Consider the following 8181-nt stretch of genomic DNA (forward strand, 5'->3'; position numbering starts at 1 on the left):
TATTGTCACTGAATACTTTGACGTGCTCCTTGACCTCTATGTCTAACTCTTTTAGTAATCCCAATAACCGTACTAATTTTGTGGTTGTGATTACAAAACTTCTGTACTCAGCTTCAGCTAAGCTTCTTGAGACAGTTGATTGCTTCTTAGCTTTCCATGACACTAAAGATCTATCTTCACTATATAGCCTGTTACAGATTTTCTATTTAATGGACATGCTTTCCAGTCAACATCACAATATCCAGTGACTGTGGTGTCTGAATAACTTGACAATAGTATTCTTTGTCCATGACTTTTTTTTTATATATTTGACAATTCTAAAGGCAGCTTCCATATGATATCTTTTAAGTTATTGAAGAAACTGACTCAATGTCTATATATTGAAAGAAATATATGATCTTGTCATGTTAAATACAATAGCTTTCCAATTAGTTTCTGATATGCACCTTGATCGACAAGAGGGTCTTCAATGTTTTTTTAGGCGATCATCATATTTTTTTGATGCTTATTTGATATTGACATCTATAGGTGTGACATCTGTTTTAGATACATATAAATCAACTTCAGCAACAAGCTCAAATGCATACTTCCTTTGATCTATTATAATCCCTGCTTTAGTCTTGGCAAATTCAATACCTAGGAAGAACTTCAACGCTCTTAAATCTTTCATTTTGAAGACTTGTTTTAAGGACTTCTTTGTTTCTTCCACAAGCTTTAAACTACTTCCAGTCATTAGCATGTCATTAACATACACTAGGATTATAGTAGTTCCTTCACATGTCTTCTTTGTAAATAAAAAATAGTCATATTGACTCTTCTTAAATTGTGACTTTAGTATGGCTTCAGTTAACTTATGATTCCATTGCCTTGGAGCCTGTTTTAGGCCATACAAGAATTTTGTCAGTCTGCATACCTTCTTCTCCACCCGATTGGAAAATCCTTGAGGAAGGGAAATATAGATTTCATCATGCAAATTTATCACGACCCAATTTCTCAAGTTATAATGACCCTTTCTATCACCCACCAATAGGTAAGCCTAACCCTATATTCCGAAATCATAGGCAACGGATCATCACAAGCGGAAGAAAAGAAGCGAATAATAGTATTAATAAGAAGAAGAAAAGAAGAACAATAACAATACAACAAGATAATCCCCAAGATCTGGTATCGGTCGGTAGTCAAGGTACTGAACTAATATAACGGAATACAAGGCTTATACAAATACCAAAATAATAATGGTAATATAGACTGTCTCCAAATATAAAATAAAGACCAGCTTAATACAAAATAGATGGAGATAGGCAACTTTGAACGTCAAGAGCTCACCCAATTCTCTAAAATCCAAGAGTTGTTCCGCCCGATATCCAAAGCAGCAAAGAAAATCCGTACTATAATCTGCAGGGTGCAGAAGAGTAGTATGAGTACCAACAAGTGACATTCAGTAGGCATCAACTGACTGAGCTCCAAAGATAAATCAAGTATAAAGAACATGTAAGCAAGGAGTATATATCACAAGTAACTAAGAAGAATAATGTGGAAGCCACCAATAACAAGCATCAGATATAAGAAAGAGAGATAGGGAACAAGCTAGGAAATCAGGGACGTACCAGGTAGCGCCATCCCAAGACCTAAACACGACGATACACTACAAAAGGGGGAACAACTAAGTGACACCCTACTAATAGAGATAAACACATATATCACATAAAATCCCAACGGACCGTATCAACTAAATCCCTGCACAAAAGATTAGATAAATAAAAACAAGGGAAGTAACAACCTTCAAACAAGAGACCACCCTTTATACTGCCATAAGTTCGCAAATAGTAAGACAATACTTCCCGAGCCCCTGTGTGCCCAGGAAGTTCAATCATAATTAGGTAAACCCACACGACATCCCATACTATCGACAAATACAAACAACTATGCTGGTAATAGGCAATGCATATATGAATGAAAGTTATGCAATGATACCAGTAGTACCATCAATGCCAAGTGCCTCATACCAAGATATATACACCAACTTCCAGTCCCAACTAGGAAGTAGGATCCATGCGCTTCTCTAGGATCGCCATGGGGGGCTTGAAAGCTCCGTGGACCGCTTGTCGAGTCTGATAGGTGGTGGTATCACACCCTCCCGATCTAGGTTTTATATTAATATAGATATCAATCTGCATACAAAGGGTCAGAAATCTCTATGACCGAGTCAGTATCATAAAATAAATGCATCCTCGATGTCTCAAATCAATATAATAAAATGAGCGCATTCTTGATGCCTTCAATCCACTGAAAATAGTAGTAATAAAGGTAGTATGACCCCCATTCAAAAATAAGTATAAAATAGTTTGGGTTACAACCTAGCTTTCTTAAATCAATATCAAGAACCAATGCATGCACTAGGGTCGACTATCCATGAGAAAACAATGATCCAATGCAATTCATGCCATCACGAGCACCCAAACAACATGCACAATCATATACAATAATGACGCCACAAGCACCTTACACTTTAGAGCATGAAAACTTGGCTAACAAATGCGACTGACCTCTAATCAAGGCCTAAAGCTCAACTCTAATTCTCCAACAAAATCACAAGGCCCAAAAGGGAAATCAACCCTAATTAGATAACATGGAGGAGGAAATGAGGAAACAGGTTCTCATCTAGTCAATCAATACCTCTAGATCCAGCCGTGAATGCAACCTCAAGATTACAAACACGACTATCCTCGCCAAACAGCAACAAGAAAGCATAAGAAATTCTAGCTCTATATTCAAAAATGGGATCCGACAGTAATTTACAAGCCTAACTGGGTAAAAACCACTACACCAGGGCTCAAAAAAATATGCTACAATAATGAAGAACAATAAGTCTTATAAACTCCCGCCAACAACGGCTACAACAACTAAGGATAAAGCCACATCTCAAGTCTAAGGCATAAATCTCTCAACCATCATAAACATCGAATAAGTTACCTCAAAAAGGCTAGTCAAGGCCAAACTAAGGCATTATCAACAATCTTACCAACTAGACTGGAAATCTCATAAAGGCAACCTAGCCTAAGGATCACACCGGGACAAGGAACAAAACATCTAAGAATCAGACCTAACCTGCCATATAAAATCCAAACCACAAGTAATTTATATTAAACGATATCTCATGAAGCTCAATCAAAAGAAAGGAGACCATAGCCTACCTGAAAGCTGAACACGCGTGCTTCACATTTACTTCCCGGTAGCTTTTCGCTTAAAATTGACTCCAAATACCTCCACGCTATCAAAATATTAATCACCTCATCAATAGAAATGTTTTGACACTAAAATCACTTTTTTTGGAGACGGACCCAAAATTGATCTAAAAAGAGATTGTGGGACTCGCGATGGAAATCTCGAGAACGATTTCGTGAAAATATTCTAAACGTATTATTGAGCTTGTACCCCAAAATGGGGCACCAATCTATGATTAAAATGGGAGAACACAACCCAACAATAATTTTCACCATTAAAGCCCTAACTAAGCTTTGGCAGCCCCTTTAGGAAAAATATTACTTCAAACCGATGATCTTCAAGCTTTCCCGAACCTATTAACACGTAGCCACGACTCCCACGAGCCCAATGCATTTGGAATCGCCAAAATCATAGATCCCTAGTTCCCAAAATTGAAGAAAAGAAATAGGGGTTAGGGCTGAGTTCGCATCACTGGTCTTAATTAAACGACTAGTGAAATGCTCTCCCTGAATGTTGAGAAAGAGGTCCGCGAACGCGGAGGTTAAGCTCCCAAGGCTCTACGAATGCGACATGGGCTTCGCGAACATAGAGGTCATTCGTAAGGCCTTCGCGAACGCGGCCCTTTGCCCGCAAATGCGGAGACCAAGAGCCATGGCTTCTGTAAATGAGACCTAGGTGGCGTGAATGCGAAGACCAAATTTGGTCTGCACCAACTGATGCACATCAGGTGGTTTTAGAAACTTTCATAAATGTAGTGGGGTGATCGAAATTCATTCAGAATTCCGTGCACGCAAACGGACTATGCTACCCTACCAAATTTGACATTTTGACTTTAATGGCATAGTCAAAATTTCCATCCGAAGTCGTCTCGACAAAAATGTGGGTCCCACACCTAAGCATAAATTTTACAAGTTCTACAAGGAGGCTCAAAATGAGGCCGGAAGCCTCAAAAAGTGAACAAAAGGTTGCTCTATATCAAACTCAACATTTTGGAGCTGACCGCGCTGACGAAATTTTAATCTGAGCACGTTTTTCAAGAATGTTGACTAAAGTCAATCTTAGGCCAAATTTGAAAGGCTAAAGCATAAAATAGCCTAAAATCCACTGATTATCTTGATACTCGTATCAATCATGCTACTAGCCTAGTTTGCCCATTCCAAAGCTGATAGATTTGTCAAAATTCCTTTTTGAGGTCGTTTTCCTAGAGTTTTGACCAAAGTTAACCATTCAAACTCTAAGAGCTCCAAAATAGGGAATCAAGCATAAAACTTAAATGAACGACTAGACAACCAAACTGTCAGTGCCATCAATTATAAATTGCTTGGGGTTTCTACAGGAAATCTCGAAAGACTAAAAAGATCAAAAAAGATAAAAATGACCTTGAGGGTCATTACAACATCCACTACTAAAAGGACTTTCGTCCTCGAAAGTCAAGGGGTAGAAAAGAACCCAAGGGCATGAACAGATTAGAAAGCTGGACTCACAATCTCCATCAGACCTACAGGTACCTTCTATGGTTGAGCAACGCCAACCCAGAACTCAAGCTAAGAGAAAACTTCCAAATTTACTTTTCTCCTTCATAACTCATCCTAACTTCCAATTTCTCTCTTTTGATACTAACTTCAACTTAACAAGAACTAACTCAACCAAATGCGACAGATTCATCCGAGATAAGACAAAACAACATAGATTTCTCAGAATTAGGCGACCACAGACAAGAGAAGGTGCTAAATAACTCTCAAGTTAAATTCTTTGCTTTATACTCCAAACTCACACCTCTTTAGTCATCATGGGTATACTACCCGTTCTAAACCACAACAATAATTCCCAACACAATCTGAAAATTGCCCAAAGAACCACGAAGGAATTGCAAAAACCACCTGAATACTATCCAAATAACCACAAAGGAATTGCAAGCACCACCTGAACATCGATGAGCGGCAAGAACTCAAAATAAACATCTCAGCCCAGGGCACAAACCCAATGTTGAAATCCAATGACTCGCAAAACTAATAACTTTAGTCTGAAGTCTATCTTTCAAAATTGAAAGGCTACTCCAAGGGACAATCAAATCTACGGGTGGAAAGAAAACTGCACTTAGGCCAATTCCAATGTCACTCTACTGCCAACGGAACTCCTAGAAAACTGAACCAATATAAGAATCTAACTCCAAAAGCAATCGAACTAAGTCTATGAGTCCATATACCACTCCACGAGTGCAAATTTGAGTAACTCACCAATCCAGGGGAAAATTCGACCCAATAAGCAATTTATTAGCATATTCCACCTGCCAAAAGTGACCCAATAGAACTGAACCATCCCAAAAATTACCACAAGTTGACCCACCAGTGCATGTCTAAGCTAACCACTCAAACTCAAGAAAAGCTAAGCAGACAGGTAGTGAGTAAGTAGATCAACTCACCAAAAGTGACTCAAATGAAGATGAACCATGGCAAGGTACACCACAAGGAACATTGCCACCCAACCATAATGACACATGTGACCCTCACATCCTTAATAAGAAACCAAGAGATGATCCCACGAATTACTGTGACTCCATCCTGAAGCTGAGCTTTCTAAGAGAAATTCCATTTGCCCCTGGAAACCAAAGTCTAAATTAGTCAAAGCACACCAAAATAGAAGAACCAAATCAACAATCTGACTCTTTGAACCATCAACACACCCACTGTAGTTTACTGGAGGAAATAAGGCACAACACAGAATCAACGAGATTGAAGGTAGTCTTGGTTGTAAGGTAAAACAAGCTTGTGATTGAAATTTTTGAAATGTAGTGGTTAACCACCTAAATGTCCAATAGTCACAGGGGCACACCAAGGCAATTCGGATAAATCATGGCTCAGCAATATGAACGCTCTCGCTCCATAATCTTCCCTTCCCGCTAACTGTTGGTTGGTCACAAGTATAAGAATACCACAATTTCCATGAACCTAATAGAACCTTCTTTACATGATACTTCAAGCTAAAACATAACCATACTTAGAATAAATAAAGCCAATTTAATTTTTGGCCTTCCTAACTCGAACATGACCATCCGACACCACATCGCACAACCAGTTAAATCAATAATTTAACCATCAAACTTACTATAAAGAGAGAACCCAACCAATCTTAAGGGAAAACTTTAACCTCAGGAGTTAAGAACACAAAATCGAACAAAGAAAGAATCACGAATGAGATATACAATAGAACATAAGGGCCAAAACTACTAACGCATCCTTCTCTCGGAAGCGATGTCACATCAGCTAAACATACTAGTTGGCAAACTAGGAAAGGGAAAAAAGGGCCAACTTAAGAAAACTCTAGGATGGATAAACAAGAATCCCCTAGAACAATCAACTAAGCTCAACATCCACAAGTTATAATTCTACCACTACTACAACATAACAGTAAAACCAATATGATCCACTACTAAAAGAAATCATCTAGGAAAGATAAACACATACACATAGTTTCAAGTAAGGTTGTCATAGTAAACAATATGCAAATAATCAGGCTAAATAAGCACACCCACATAATTCCAAGTAAAATAATTACCAGAATCACAAGATGAATCTAACAAGACAAGTAATCACCGGTAGGTACGAAGACCCCAATATCCAAGTACTACAAGCAGGGAGGGTTCTAGAAATAATTTCACATAAATATGGTCAATTTCTCAAGTCATGATGGCAGTTACTATCACCCACCATTAGGCAAGCCTAACCCACAATCCAAAACCATAGGCAATGGACCATCACAAGAGAAAGGTAAGAAGCGAATAATAGTAATAGTAATAAGAAAAAGAAAAGAAGAATAATAGCAATACAACAAGATAACCCCCATGACCTGGTATCAGTCGGTAGTCGAGCTAATAAACTAATATAAAGGAATGCAAGGCTTATACAGATACCATAATAATAATAGTAATACAGTCTTTCACCAAATATAAAATAAAGACTAGTCCAAGACAAAATAGAGGGAGATAGGCAACTCTGAACACCAAGAGCTCACCCAATTCTCCAAAATCAAGAGCTGCTCCGCGCGATATCCAAATCAACAATGAAAACCCGTACAATGATATGCAGGGTGCAGAAGTGTAGTATGAGTGCCAATAAGTGACACTCAATAGGCATCGACTGACTGAGCTCTACAGATAAAGAAAGTATAAAGAACATGTAAGCAAAGAGTATATATATAAGTAACTAACATGAATAATACGGAAGCCTACAATAAGAAGCATCAAATATAAGAAAGAGAGAGGGGAACAAGCAAGAAAACCAAGGACGTACCTGGTGGCGCCAGCCCAAGACTTAAACACGACGACACATTATGAAAAGGGGGAACAATAAGTGATACCCTACTAACAAAGGTAAATACAGATATCATATAAAGGCCCAAATGACCGTATCAACTAAATCTCTGCACAAAAGATTAGATAAATAAGAACAAGGGTCGTAACTCCCTTCAATACAGAGACCACCCTTTATACCGCCAAAGGTTCGCAAATAGTAAGACAGTACTTCCCGAGCCCTTGTGTGCCTAGAAAGTTCACTCACAATCAGGTAAACCCGCACAATATCCCATACTACCGACAAATACAAACAACTATGCTGTTGATAGGCAATGCATATATGAATGAAAGTCATGCAATGAGACCAGTAGTACCATCAATGACAAGTGCCTCATACCAAAATATATACACCTACTTTCAATCCCGGCCAGGAAGTAGGACCCATGTGCCTCTGTAGAATTGCCTTGGAGCACTCGGGAACACCCTATATACCTGCCTAGTCCCAATCTAGGTCTTATATCAATAAAGATATCAATCTGTATAGAAAGGATCAAAAATCTCTACAACTAGGTTAGTATCATAAAATGAGTGCATCCTTAATGCCTCAAAGAAATATAATAAAATGAGCGCATCCTCGATGCCTCAAATCAATATAATAAAATGAG

At 38.4% G+C, this 8181-nt stretch overlaps 1 long non-coding RNA gene across 1 annotated transcript; it reads right to left on the minus strand.

The window, feature by feature from the left end:
* Positions 1-1160: 1160 nt before the first annotated feature.
* LOC129870851 (uncharacterized) lies at positions 1161-7374 on the minus strand. Its single transcript, XR_008762139.1, has 3 exons — positions 7237-7374; positions 5648-5823; positions 1161-2171 (listed from the first exon to the last, which is right to left on the minus strand). It is a non-coding gene; the product is annotated as an uncharacterized LOC129870851 (long non-coding RNA).
* Positions 7375-8181: the final 807 nt, after the last annotated feature.

Source organism: Solanum dulcamara, chromosome 10, assembly GCF_947179165.1.
Source record: "Solanum dulcamara chromosome 10, daSolDulc1.2, whole genome shotgun sequence".
In the NCBI taxonomy this organism is placed as follows: Eukaryota; Viridiplantae; Streptophyta; class Magnoliopsida; order Solanales; family Solanaceae; genus Solanum; species Solanum dulcamara.